We start from the raw sequence: 16,286 nt of genomic DNA on the forward strand, positions 1-16,286 counted from the left end.
TATGGAAATGTCATATCCTAATATATATATATATACAATAAAGCATTTTTTGATAGATCTCATTTGTGGAAATAACATGAAATGAAAAAAAAAAAATATATAGTAAAAAGAAAAAGAGTTCATTTATGAAAACCTATGATGGATTTGTGTATTTACAAAACGGATGATGCTTTTAGAATATTTTCTATTTCTAAATTAATAAAATTGTAATTAATTATGTTGCTGATAAAAAAAATTATATTCTATCGAACTGTTTAAAAATATTTGTAAACAAAATTGTTGACTGTAAAATTTGTTAAACCCTCTTTCTCTCTTTAAGGATAATTTATTATATTTTTACTTTAACTAAGTATTTCTACAGCCTTCTTTTCTTACTTATTCACGTTGAATATTTTTGATTTTCTCCTCAAAATTAACGTATCTAACTCCCCAAAACAGATTTCTTTGCCAAATAACATTTTTTCCAATACTGTCTCGATTAATTTGTTAAAGTCATAAGTTATCATTATATTTTTTTATAGCCCAATATTATAATATGTAGGAGAGATCGTAAATAGTTGTAACACTTTTTAATTAAACATAGATGACTTGTCTTTAACACACTTCATACACATTTTTTTGCCATTGTTTGACTCTATTTATAAAACGTACAAGTCTGTCTAGTGTGCATAATCGTGTTATAACTTTTTGAATAAAGAGTAGGGAGTAGAGTTACAATTTGGAATTTTTTTACGGAGATTTTATAATTTTATGAAGAAAATTTGCGAGTAACTCTTTTGATATTTTTTTTTGGATTTAAATCATGGGTTAAACAAAGTAAAGCATGATTCAGAACATGACCAGCTAGTTGGGGTGCTCCTGCAGGACTCTGTTTGCAGTTAGACACATATTTGAGGAATTTGGTTCAATTTGAAGGCTTGAAGTCTAGAGTTTACCTTAATTCCAATTTATGTAAGTTTTGGTGTGGCTCCCATCATCACAAGATTTGATTCCATTGTATTACAGCATTTGAAGTATTGTGGAAAAGGAAGCATGTCCAACCTCCCACAGGAGTTTGGATGACCTAAGGGCTTCCATCATTTCAGCATTGGAACAAATGGATGAAACCTACATCCGAAATACTTGCTGTGTCTTTAGTACCCTTTAGAGGATGTTGTGACCGCCAATTGGAGTCATATTGAATGACTTCTTATAATATAAGAAAATTATAAACTTGTCCAAAGTAGTGAATGGTAGAGAATTTTAATAAAGGGACGACTATACGTCTTAAAACATGTAGGTTAAGTTTCACAATGGGTTAGAACACTTGAGTTATCAAATTCCGAGAAAACATGTTTTGCATACAAAATATGATGAACCTCAGTAATAGCTGCGTTAAAAATATTTTCCTTTTTTTTTAGCTTAAAAAGCTTTAAGAAATCATCTTTCTTCAAGTTATAAAAACAAAATCTCCTTTAAAATTTCGCAGTTGGTGTTAATAATTGAGTATTTCCATCATGAGAATTTGTTTGGATTTTTTTTTCAAAATAGGGATTTACTTATAACAAATGAGTCACTTTTGAAATTATTTAGTGTTCTAAGCCTGATTTATGTCTCATGTGTTCGATTGAAAGTTAAAAAAAAGCTTTTAGCCTGCCCAATATTTCTGGTGTTTCTACTAAATTTTTTATCTAGAAGAAAAGTTGACCCAAAACTTGATTTTTCTCACAATAATCCAGATTATAGATATTCTAACTACAACTGTAATAAAAATATAGTAATTGTAACTGTTGAAACTGTTAATGATCTCTCCTACATATGGTCCTTCCTTCATAAATATCCTTAATTATTCATACATGCGTAGGTATTACCTAACTTAACATATACAAATCTATAATTCACTTTCATTATTTTATATGTAGTTTTTAATTTGTTATGGAACCTTATACCCCTAATTTTTATAAAATATATTATTTATATATACTTAATGTATGCAAACATATTTAAGGTCATAATTGTTGTCATGAAAAATGAATGTAGTTTAATTAGCCTACACTCCTCTCCCATTTTTTATTTATAATCGTTTTTAAACATTAACAGTATAAATTAATGAAAAATATATGTTTATATCAATGATTATATATAAGTTCACAAACGCATTAGCAAATAATAATATGCGTGTATTGTTTTTTTTTTAAATATTAAAAGACAGAATCATTTTTGTATCTTTTCATTTCTAGCTTCTATTTTTGAAAGGATAGAGTACGAATTAAGTATAAGAATATTTGTGTCGATTTTTATGTAAAAGTCAAGACTGTTGTCCCATCCAGTTTAATCTCATCGTGTCTAATTCAGTCCTGCATATCAGTCCTAAAACTTATAATATTCGGCCCTTGATGACGGCAATCAACATTATTGTCAGTTCTATTACACCAACAGTCTTAAGGACAGGTCAGAAGGACTAATAGAACCTCTTTTAAGACTAAACCAAATAAATAAGGACTGACCCATCACTAGATATATGTACTCGATATATGTATATATCTTTATAATACTACAATTAATCAATCTCACCTAATGAATTAAAGTCAATATTGATATTATATGTATTATTTATATTTCATTTTATTTAGAACGACCACCTGGAATGGAATTCATAGACACTGATTTCAAGAGAATAAATTTCCGGAACACGTTGTCCACTATGCTCTACTGCTCCAAATTTATGAGTTTACTTCATATATAATATTTTAAGTTATTTTTATGAAGGAAAAAAATAAGAAACTCATTTAGTACAAAAATACAAAATTGAGGGACATAGTAGCACAGTGGACAACATGCTCAGAGTAAATTATTCTCTTAAAATAAATGTTCATAAGATCAATTAACGGTCGCTCTAAGAGAAGAAAAAATATATATTATATATAGGGACTTCAAAGAAAATTCTTCCTTCAAGTATGGTAATCTTTATACTATAATATTTACTTATACTTAATAGATGCAACTCCATCTGACCAATTAAAGGCACATTAAAAAAAAATAGAACCTCAAAGTGAATAGTGTTTTGTTTTTTTTACTTTATCAAGCAGTTGTTCTACATATGCATTTTTATTTTTATGCAGAGAATCAAAGTCCACGAATCTTCAAACTTAGTTAATGACTTTCTCAAGAAGTTGATTTGTATTGTACTTTAAAACTAGAACAAAGAAACCAATAGGGTTCATTTTATATGTAATGGAAATTCTTATATTTTGTAATAAGTAAACTGATTTTTTTAATAGTTTTTTCTGTCACATTCATCACGATGTTACCTTTCTAAGATAAAAAATGTAATATTCATTTTATTCTCAGCTGTCGATTTTTCCATTCCCCCCCACTCCTATCATAGTTCTGAAGTTGATAGTTGATAAATTAAGTCCAAATTTAGCTTCTATTAAACTATGAAAAATTCTATGTGATTTTGGTCTTTTTTTCTTTTTGAATAAAAGATTGCAAGATAAAATAAATGAAATGATGTGTTATACATTCATATTTGCTTATTTCTAAAGAAGTTAATTATCAAAACTTTTTCTTTAGTTACACTGCAAAAGTACAAATGAGTAATTTCAATTATAAAGCAAACCACACAAATAAATTTATACTATTTGGAGCATAGGGAAGAAAAATAAGTGGAATATCATTCAAATAGTCTGCCTAATCAGTCATATTCATTGCAGTGATATCACTACATAAATATATACATATATTTAACAATAATGGTAAAAAATGACCTCTTTAGTAGTTATAGAGAATATAGTTTAAATATTGTATATTTAATTTAAGTTAATTTATAGTAATAAAAATGAAATTTTAGTAGAAAACCATATTTTAATTTACATAAAGGTTGAATTTATAAAATGTAAGAATACCAAAACTATTTATAAATTTTGATTTTGATTTATTTTTAATGTTTTTTTTTAATATTTCCTTATTGGTAATTTGATAGAATGTAAAAGAGGACATGTTCGGGTAAAATAAGTAAGTTTGATTACCTTAATTTTAGAATGATACTAGTAAACTAAAAATATGAAAATACTCAATGTAAGATCTTAGTTTAATATAATGAAAACATTGACGGTTGATTAAAGAAAAAAAAAGACGCATAAAACTATTTTTTTGTAATCTTTCATCTCAACAATAGTAATTAATTCCTTTGATTGAACAATGAAATTAAACAAAAAAAACACATTATTTTCAAACTACAAACATCAGTAAAAGGCTTCAAATAATAATAACAGTGAAATACCATAAATGCTTTATTTAATTGTAATTCAATACAAATGTTCACCATAGATATTAAGATGGGGACGGTACGCTACACGCTCAACGGCTTGGTACAAACTACGGTACACCCTTTACGGTACGCGGTTTGGTACGTTATAAGACTAAAAAGGTTTTTTTAGAATTAATGTAGTTTTTCAATTTTTTTCGACATTTTATCTTTAGTATTTTATTTTCTGTACAAATAAATTATTCCTAAATTTACTTAACTTATCTAAAAATTAATAGTTGATATGAAATATAAATGGTCTGTAAATATACTACTATAAATCATGAATTTATATATATATATATTTATTTTTTTGTTTTTGGAAAAAGATGAGTTGTCTCTACATTTTCGTATAATAAATAAGACCAATTAGTACTCTTAATATTGCCAGCTATCGACAAAAATATTGATACAGATGTACCTGTAGTTGCGAGGTATCGTGTTCAAACTTTGAAACATTAGGGTATATTTATAAATCATTTATCCACCATTCTGATCAGAGTGATAATTTATAAAATATACCCTTCAATCATATTCCGTTTAAAATCAAAGGAATTAATTGAAGAACAAAGTAATGTAAGTATTTTTTTAATTATTTAAAAAAGTTGTAAAATTCATTTAATCATATCTTCTTAGGAAGAAGAAGACAAAATTTCCAAAAAAAGTCAAAAATCTTAAGGCCGTTGGGTAACCTCTAATACTTCTTTAAAATTGTTCAAAATTTGTCAGTCATCTTTATTTTTTGCATATGATAGCTCAAAATTTTCCAAAAAAAGTTGGAAGTGCAGTTTACATACTGTTCAGTCATTTTTTTTAAAATTCCTTTCGGTTCATAATTTGTTATAAAAGCTTTTTGAAAAGTAACTTATCATTTAATACTCAATTAATGAGAAAAAATAATCTTTGAGTATACATTTTGATATTTTTCTTTACAAAGCCAATACAAATTGATGTACAGTGTAGGGAAAGATCCCTTCGATTACTTGATTATTTATAGTTTTTATTTTAACGCATCTTTTTTATCATTTTTTATTTTTAGTTTAAGGAGGGTGTAAAAACCAGGCAGGGGTGAACACAACAAAATATACACTGGTAAGTTCCTGACAGACTTATCAGCAAAAATCGTAACCAAGCCATGCCACGCAAACAAATCCTTGCTAAGGAAGCTCCAAGTCCATTCTAATACGATCTCATCGTCTATAAGTGATCAAGAGATGGTCAGTTGTGTCAAACAGAAACTCATTGGTTCAACATTGTTACAAAAAAACTTTCTGGGATTCTGCAAATGTGGCCTCCTTCATCATTTGTCCATTTGCCTGTCAATTATACTGTGTGGAGTGAAGTTGAGAGGAAAGCTTGTCCAACACCTCACAAAAATTGAGACTTGAGGGGGAGTGGGCCAATATGTCCAAAAACTCAGTGATTTTCTCCTGCAAGGAGTTCAAGTCATGTAGATGCAATGGTGGCGGCTGCAAACCATAACAACAAAAAGTTGTATCTACAGTTCATATCTTGCAAAAATAATTAGTAATCTTAATTCTGTAGTTTATGATAATCAGCATATCAAAGTAAAAAGACATACTGTACTTTTAAACACTTAAAACTGCCTAAGAAATGATGATAGTGCTTTATGATGATTTAATTTCTTCTTTTTTAAAATTTAACAAAAATTACAATTCTGATCAATTTACTTTCTTCCAAGACTAATAACAGTTCAAAACTTATCAGAAACTATTAATATTGTATAATTGTTATATGGTACAATGAACAAATATATACATATATATCAGAGGCTCATCTAATTTTAGGATATATCATGCTTAATTTCCAAAAAAATTCAAAAATTGTATTAATATTTTTTAAGTTGTACATATTAAAAGTTTCTTAGAATTTGGAGAAACCTGAAATTAGCTTCATGAATGTATACTAATACGATGCTAACGTTGTTTTAAAACTTCAATGACCTATAAGATAATCTTTTCTTTTATTTCGTAATGGAGTAGCTATATAGGCACTTATAAACAATTTATCTGTTTGTGAGACTCACATTACAATTACTTAGACAAATAATCCGTCTTCTTGTGACACAACATATTTTATTTTAATTATTTGGTCAAAAACATCAAATCATACCTTATTTTCATGATGGAGTTGAATAAATACTGATTTATCTTTTTATTAATTAGTATAGAATTGATCATTTTTGATTGGACTCGGAACGCTAGTGCAGGACCAATAGAGATCAAGGAAATATTGGCCAACACAATTATAGATAGGCGTAATATTTCTATAATACAATTGTAAGGATGCGTGACTATGACATAAACATTATGTAATTCCCCTTCCCCTACATGCAAATACATTCTGACCCACTGACACGGAGATTGACAAATTGGAACCACTCGGACAAATTAGACTAGAATGCATCTCTTCTGTCCTATAAATTTGGCAGAATCTCTCAATTGAGAATCAAATTTGTTGAATGAAATATTTACTTACAAAAAAAAAAAAAAATCCAATTTCAAACTATAATATGAATTTAGGCTAATATTTTTTTATGATTTTGCATCTTATTTTTCACTGAGCGAGTCACAAACTAAAACAGTACAAATTTAAATATAAATATATATTTTTACCTTCTTTTCAAAACTACGGAAAATAGAGATAATTAATTTTGGTCATTTATTGTAAAATATATATAAAATAAAAGAAGTGTCAAAAATTTAAATATCGAATTAATGGTTGTATCACTCAATATGATCACCCTCGGCATTGATCAACAACTGTAAATTGAACATAAAGGCTAGGCAGGCCTTTATTACATCTTTCTTGTTGAAGCAGGAAATGGTTCTCTTCACATAGATCTTCAATGATCTCAGGGAGCTATGACATGTTCGTTTACCTTTATCTCAACTCTGACCACAACTGGAAATCACACAGGCTAAGGTTAGGACTAATGGATAGCCACTCATCGGCTCTGATAACGGTGCGGAACTGGCTATCGATGTAAAGCATGACAATATTCGCAACATGATAAAGCGCTGAGTCTTGTATCCACATAAACCTTGTATTTGAAGTGTATCTGGCTTCCAACAGAACATTCTTAAGAACGTCCAAGTACACTGAGGAGGTCAATTTGACACTGTTGTCAACAATGTGAGCCGGCATGACGTTCCTGTTGCTGGTGATCAAGCCAAACACAATTATCTTGGACAAAAACTGGTTTTTAATCATAGGAGGAATATTAGCTCTGTATTCTGCCAACCAGTGGGCATTCTTTGGATTTTAGTCAGCGTCCAAGGTGAAGTTTGACGTATCGCTCAATAGCTTTATGATACCTGGACTTGGTTTATAAATTTGGCGGAGTTTCTTGTCTCTTTGGAACCTGATGTCCTTCATCTTTACTAAGAGGATTACTACATCCCCTGATGTAGGACTTCCAGCCAAAGGCGTCCTTTATGGCCATGACAACCTTCCTCCTACTTATAGACCTCCTCCAAGCATGAGAAGCCAGGGTTTGCTTTGATATACATCTTGAGCTGAGCCAGGAAGTTGCCAGTCCGCTTTTTGGGTTTGTAGGAACAACATGAGGAATAGGAAACCCACCTACAATTGCTTGCAGACGTCATAACTAGTGCTTCTTGCATATTTTTTATTATATATAATTCCCTTAACTTCCTTGTCGGCCTCAAAAAAATACACAATGACTTTACGTCTGTCCACTGGCTGCTTCATGATGAAACTGAATAGATTAAATATAACAAAATATGTCGTCTACGAACATTACTTTCAAGTTAAGTTAAAGCTTACCAAGATAAAAGCACTATAATTTTACAAAAAAAATTACAAATATACCCGAATATTTCTGCCCATCCTTGTATTCTTGTTGAAAAGTTGAAAAGATTCAAAATTCTAGGTATTTTAAATGACTGATTTCAAAAGTCTATGAAATATCAGTAGTATAAAAATATACATTTTTTTCATTTATAAAAAGTGTCATTGGAGCGAGAAACCAGGCATATTGATTCAACATTTATTCGTGTGGGTCACACTGCAACTGAAATTTCATGACTTATTGGAGTCTCCAGAAAGATTGACAAAAACGTGAACAAGAAGTTGAAATGTGGTGAGAATTTTGAAAAGGAAGGATGATGGTTTTCATAAGAAACCTATTATTAAGGTAAAAATATTGAAAAAACTACATTAAGGGAAACCCAAACAAGTGAATGTGAAATCATGATAAGGAGTTAATAAAACAATTGCAAAACTTGCTGGTAAGTCCTTAGTAATGTTGGAGAGACTGATTCTTACGATCCCAAAAAAAAAGACCAATCTCAAACAATGCAAATGACTTTTTTTATTTTGACAGCAAATGACTTTTTGCTGATTACATATTAAATAATTATATAGTACTTAGCATCCTTTGAATAATTTGATTAAATATTTTTTTTTGTAATACGAATATTATAAGAAATATGAAACAATTATGTAGAAACTGTAAACTGTGTAAATTTCAAGTCACTACATGGTAAGCATATGTTTTTTTCTTAGGTAATTAAATAGGATTAATTATTGCCAACAAGCAAGGACACTTATTATATTCTAAAGGAAGAAAAGAGAGTTCTTAAAAATTTTACCCGTGTTTTCAACGAAGATAAATTATATTTTATTACAAAAGGAAATAAATAAATAAAAGTACAAATGGTTAAAATAAGAATTTTTTTTATGTTAAAATATGAAATTCGAAGAATTTTTGCTTCAACAATATATTTATACATCTATGAGTTTAAATCTAACTATTTTTTTATAATTCTGAACAAATTGTGTGTGTTTACATCTTAATACCTATATTACTACCAAACTGTGAACAATATATTTATAAATAAGTCCCATGTACATATTATACAACATTAATCTTGTAGAATGATATATTTTCTTTAAATTTAGGAAGTTATCCTTTTGATTACACAAGTCACGAAAGTTTCACTTTTCAAAAATCTTTTGATTTCAGTATTCAAATATAGTAGTACTTGACGTACTTATAACGAATGTAATTTTTTTTTCTTATCAAATTTGCTTAAGGAAAATTTTCAATAATGTTCAAGAATGGAGTTTTTATACATTATTTCTACAACTTCTTAGTGATTCTTTCCTTAATAAAAATAAGTACAAATCAATGCTGCAAGCTAAACTAGAACTTCTAGAACCAAACACTCTTTTTTAAATGAAAAATAACTTCTTATGCTTCAAATAAGTTCTTTTGATGGGGGAAAAAACTACGTTTAGACGTTATTAAACACTTAAAACATAGTGGTTTTTTAACACTTAGATTACATTTTTTTCAAAATTGGATAATTTTATATAAAATATAAGGACATATTTGAAATTTGTATACAATTTTGCAAAGAGATAGTTTTCTTTCATGCTCATTATTGATTTTTTGGATTATCAAAATTTGGCTAAAATCTATAAAAAAGATACAAATATTCAAAAATCCAAACTAAAAATGATCTAAAACAAGATTTGATAAAAAAAATAATTGCAGATTCGTAATTAGCGCGTTAAGTACTACTGTAATCAAAAATAAATTATAAAAGATTTCTTTTTGTTGACTTGCTCTTATAATTTAAGTATTTTCCTTGATAAATTGAAGTTTTTAGTAAAAAATAATTACACAAATTTGAATATTTCAGTAAACTTTAAACGCTTCTTAAAAACACGTCTAGGGACTCTGCAATGATAAAAAAGGTTGGAAAGCACAGAAAGTACAATTCAAATATTCGAAGTAATCAATTTTAATTGAAAAGTTTGAAATTAAATGTTGATTAGAATTCATGTATTAGCATGTAAAGTGATATTGTTGTGGGTTTTTCAAAACCTACATAGATCATAGATTTTTTTTTTCATTCAAAATTGATGTTGTGAAAAATGTAGTTATTATTTTTAATTTTTTTAGATAAAAATATATTTTGTTAAAATATTATAGAGCTAGGCTCAATTATTTATTACATTATTAAATTTGAATGTTTCATAATATTAATTTAAGCATTGTAGATTATTCATCCACATATTTATGAGATATTCTGCATAGATTTCTCTTAAATCAATAAATGCTATTGAATAATACAAAAAAAATTATTTATACATATTATTTTTGTACTATTTGCTTAAGAATTCAATTTAATAGTTTAATTTAATATATTTTAATGCCTCATGGTGATAAAAAAATATTTCCCATTTTTTTATTTCTTATCATTATGTTAAATATTTAATGGAAAAATAGTTAAATAGTATACATATATTATTGAAATTTTATATTATATTTCGAAGTTTTGGGCAGTGTTATACTAATTAGTAATAGAGAAAAGTTGCTGATTGTCACCTATACTGTATATCTTTTATGATCAAGATCCAAGTTATTTAATAAAAATAAACTAAAAAATAGGATTAAAAGTTGTTATTATTCATCCATTTAAAATTATAAAACAAACTGCCCATTTTTGAAAGACTTTTCAAGCTTAACTATTTTTTTTACACCTAGTTTTCATGTTTTTTTATAAAAAAAATAATGGCCATATATTATAAAAGATTAAAAAACTTACACAAAATCACACAAGCAATTAAATAAAAATAAAACCACAATTTTTAAAAAAACAGAGGAAAAGTTATAAAAATTATTTTCTCAAAATCTTTGCAGGGAATCTACATTATTAGAGTGACGAGGGAAAATTATACTCAGTTAAACTTGTGGATTTGTATGGAAAAAAGTATTGTTCAATTAATCAATTAATGGTTTTAAATTCTCAAATAAATTGTATATCTCGCAAAAAAATCTTATCAGTTGGATTCTAATGGATATATAAAATATCATAAATAATTTATGAAAGACTTCAATGTATTGCCTTATACATTATATATTTGTCTCTTAATTTTTGAAGCAACGTCGAGATTTATCAATACTCTCCCATCTGGTGTCATACCTTATATATAATTTTATATCTAAAAGCTCTTATATAATCATAGGGATAAAAATAGAATTATGTGGAGAAAAAAAAAGTGTGAAAATGTATATAATAAGTATGTATATAGTGCTATTATCACCAGGGATTAGGACCATAGCCCGAATAATTTTCACAGTAATAGTATCTATCTGGGCTATTAACGGAGAGTTATCATTCTCAATCAAATCAAACCCATCTCTGATATCAATAAGATTGCATTTTTTCTAAAAACACCAGAGTTTTTGAAACCAAAACTTGAAACACATTTTTTTTATCGGACATAAAAGATTATCATAATGTTGAATGACAATTGACATCCATTTGTTGAGTTGACATTGAAGGAAACCAGTTGATAATAAAAATGGACAGTGCTATGATTTAACAAGATATTATATTATTACTGGGGCATTAGCTGTAACTTGTGCACAAAATAAATACCTACATACATTCCAAAAACAGTTTATTTAAGCATGACGCTGGAAAACAATTATGGTGTATTATGAGTATTCGATTATAGCTCATTAAGGGTCTTTAATTATTTTTTTTAGAATGAGTACCAATATAATTATGAAAATTAAATTTTAATTTTTTTTAAATATGCATCTTTTTTTTATATATATATAAATTATAATAAGACACTTTTTTATATTCATTTAAAAAATCCAGGGTATTCCAGTGGAATACTACTCTTGTAAATTATTATGGTAAATAGTATTTATTGAGATTAAGTTTACCTTATATTCAATGTAATATTATCAAAACAATTTTAATTATTTCATTCCAAGAATCTTACGACTCAAATGCAATACCAATATTTGTGAATCGATCCTGTATTGAAATGATGAATTATGAAATTTATCATTTTAATTATAGAAAAATAACGGTGCTAAGTTGAAAACCTACCAAATTAAGTTTAAATTCTTATGAAATGATTTTGTATAGTAAAGTAATTAAGCGCTATGTTATTCTTCTAAGCATTGCATATGCTTTCAAATTAGAAAATATGTACAAAGAAATTTTTTATTTTTTTGTTCATTTTTCTAGATATAAAATATGAATATTTATAGTGCATTTACCTTTTTTAAATACATTTTCAACACGAAAATTAATTGTTTTTTATAGATCTACTTCAATATAACTCACAGTCATAATATGTATGTGAAAATGGAAAACTAAATTTTGTGAGTATTTGTTATGGCGTAATATATAAATACTAGTTATAGGTTTCACCTGAAAATCCATTACCAATATGGGACTGTTTTATTTTTTGCTGTACAACAGTAATTCTTTCCTTTACAGAAATTTGTCTTGGATCAGTTTCATATAAAAATTCGGTTTAGATCAGTCCCACAAAAAAGGAGGTCATTTGTGTTTTAAAATTGTGAACATCTGTATAATGACGTCATACGAAGTTTTATATGTTTCATTTGTATACAAAAAAATCACTTATAGAGTAAGAGAGAAAAAAATTCATGCACTATTTGAAAATGGTTACATTCTGATCCATGGTCTAAGACCACCATTTTGATCAAAATATTGGTGCAAATCGGCATTGAAAAAATCGCTTATGACCGAAGTGATAAAAAATCGGTTTAGGTCCGAGTTGAAGCACAAATCAATACGTACACAATAAGGTTTCTTTCTCATATCTTAGAAAATTGCCCTAGAGCGGGATCCTGTTAGTAAATAATAAGCACGGCGAAATTTAAGAACTTTTAAATTTTTTAAAGAAGAAGTACTCAATTCTCAGCTATTTTTACCCATATTATATTCTTAATTATCATTTTATCATTGTCACAAATAGTTCACAGGTTTTTTTTTTTTTGTCCAGGGGTCTCATTTTTGAAATTAAAATTGTAACCCAATCTGACTGCAAAAAGAAATTTAAATAGTAATTGATTTTTAAAACATAAATCATAAAAACTGTATTCTGAAATGATTCTTCATTCAATATGTATTCAATGTTTAATTCAATAAATTAGATATACTTAAATTTAGCTTATATTATGAAATAGGATTTATCTATTAGTGCAAAAGCCCGAAAAATCCCGGGAGAGAAACCCTAGTACTCAAACAGTATATAACTTTTCTAGGTCTTTTTTTTTAAGGAAGGATGTGTGTATGACGAGGATATGGGGTAATATACTTGTTCATAGAAGGAGCCAATATTTATATTTCCCTAAATATCTACTGTTATTATTTTATATTTCTAATTATTTACAAATTGATCACCCTACATTTTCAATACTTATTTATTTATGTATTAGAAAAGATCATTATCTGAATCCAAAATCAACTTATAATCCAATATCTAGGTTTAGTATATCTTGAAATAAAGGATAATAGAGAAATAATGATGAAATCAAAATATCTCATTTATGCCCTCGATTATATTAATGATGTGAAATATACTGCAAGAAATAATCAGATGATAATGAAACTTAAAGCCATTCCCATACATATGTATAGTCAAAACATCATTAGAAAACTCAATCGTTTTATCATTTTTAAATATCAATTTTTGAAAATCATGAAAAGATTTGATGATATATGTAATTTTTATAGATTTTTTTTTAACGAAAAAGTATTTAGATCTAGATAAAGGAGAATAAAAGGTGTAAGATTGTAAATTCTAAGCATTTTTAGTATTTAAAAAAAAAACGAAACCGAAAAATAAAAGGGTACCCCAAACAATTTAGTGAATGTGTTGGTGAAGAGTATTTTAGCTATCATAACGTTTCATTAGATTATTTTCATGCAAGTCCTACTCTGTATGAAGCAAGGACATAGACATGCATTCTTCAATGTTATAACTCACACTTATAACTACCACACAATCACACAGCGTTATTCTCTCACACACACTCTTAGTTACACTTTATACTGAGATGTTAGTTTTACAAAATGCAAAGTTGTTCAGGTTGATAACTAAAAAAATACTTGCACGCTAGAAAATGCTTCGAATTTACAGCTCAGAGGATTTGTAAACAAACAGATTACCATTGCTTAAATAGACTGTCAGAATAATAAATCAACTTTTTTAGGGATAATTATTGGTTAAAGCAAAAGCTTTGTTTACTCATATATAAATAGAGACAAAACAAAGTTTATATACAGTCGTACATCTATTTTTGTGTAAAAAACCCATTAATGAACCTTCGGTTCCTAATAGACGGAGAGGTACCGTTTCATACTAAAAGTTTTTATTATGATCAAACAACATTGTTTTTAAGAGACATCTCATTACAATGTTGTATATAAATTATTATTATTTTTAGCATAGTCCAATAAAATGGAAAGGCACATTCTAAAAAACCATTACTATATAAATGCTATTTGACTCAGAATGATATACATACTCATCAAATATTAAATGATTTTTATTGTTAATGTAACGAATAAAAATTTATAATTTTGTGAACTTACTTCATGGATTTTTAACCCTTTCAAAATATAATAATTTATTGTATTTACAAAGGAATAATTTAAAATTACATTGCTCTAATTGTTGTATAATTACAATCAACTACAATGGATATTTAATCTTTAAGGGTAAAATTTACATTTAGTTTGTGTAATATCATTTGTTGTGATTGCTGCGATAAAAATATTGAAATTTGATCAAAGTGATTTTGTTTGTCATTGCTTTTGCATAAACTAGTATTATTTGAATACCAAGAATAGAAACCTAGCTATTGTGAGAGAGCACGTGCATTAAATTAAAGTTAGATTATAATATGGATTTATACCTTAAATCTTATTATATATAAATCAAGGTGTCTTAGTATGTTGTTACAACATATTCAGGTAATAATTCAATTTATTGTTATATTTAAAATAAAATAAAATTATTTGTTCAAATTTTTTTACTTAAGCTAGAATTTTTATCTGATTCAACTGGCTCTTGCTACAGAAAAAGGTGTAACTTTTGACTTATTCAAAATGATAGCAATGCTAAAAAGATTCAATCCCTACCAGATAAGTGTAAGTACTTTAAAATAAATTTTGGCGTGTCTAAGTTATGTGTAATTTTGTCATACAACACTGGACGAAATGTATCCACATAGAAAGGTTTTGTTTCATAACGAAAACTAAAAGAATCATTTTTTTTTTGCTGTTTTTTAGGACTAAAACAAAACAAAATCATCTTGACGAAATAAAGAAGAAATTGTGAGAATAAAACGTGACAAAACGGATAAAAAACGGTGATAAATAATGCGACAAAATTAAACGCATAGAAAAATGGGTGAAGATATTAACACTGATCTAAGACAAACCAGCTTTAGATAATTCAGCAAAAACAAAAATTGTTGCAACTGTCCTCCGTCTCCTCCATATGTATACATAAAAAGAAAGCTATTATAACATCTAAACTGTTGAGTCAGTGTGTTCATTTATTACATAGGAAAATAAAATCGTTCAATTAGTGAGGAAATATATGGTTGAAGTGTTATATTTCCCATAAAACTAATAGTTAATTTATGGTATGGAACATTCTTCTAATTTGGAAAAAAAAAAATATTAAGAAATATTCATAGCTACAAGGAAAAAGTAAACCCTTTGTTTAAAAGAAGAAAAAAAAATTAAGAAGTTTGTCGTTTAAGTGTTGTGCTCTTGTCTCTTATAAGGGTTTTGATTCGACTAACTCATGTTATATCTAACTATGCGCAATAAAAATATCTATAAATATTGAATTAATAATGGTTCAACAGTTGAGAAAATTGAGTAATAATTCCAGATATATTTATTTTTGAAGGATATTATTGTGACTGAAGAACGTAAAATCTCAAATAAGTTAAGTGTTCTAGGGAAGTGAAAAGTCTAAAAATCCGGGCAATAGTATATTTGTTACCTGCAAGATTTATGTACTCTTATTAATTATTCTTACCTATTTTAATAATACGTTTAAATGAAGTAAGATACATTTATAAGACGTATTACTGGTATAAACAAGAAGAGCTCTATGAGGTCCTTCATTAACGTATTATACGATAAAA

The 16,286-nt window shown here is 27.2% G+C and overlaps 1 protein-coding gene across 2 annotated transcripts in view; it reads right to left on the minus strand.

Annotated features, from left to right (window-relative positions):
* The window catches only part of LOC121117626 (uncharacterized), a 121,052-nt gene that overhangs the window by 73,713 nt on the left and 31,053 nt on the right, over window positions 1-16,286 (minus strand). The gene's annotated exons all lie outside the window — the stretch shown is intronic.

This window comes from Lepeophtheirus salmonis, chromosome 1 (assembly GCF_016086655.4).
Source record: "Lepeophtheirus salmonis chromosome 1, UVic_Lsal_1.4, whole genome shotgun sequence".
In the NCBI taxonomy this organism is placed as follows: domain Eukaryota; kingdom Metazoa; phylum Arthropoda; class Copepoda; order Siphonostomatoida; family Caligidae; genus Lepeophtheirus; species Lepeophtheirus salmonis.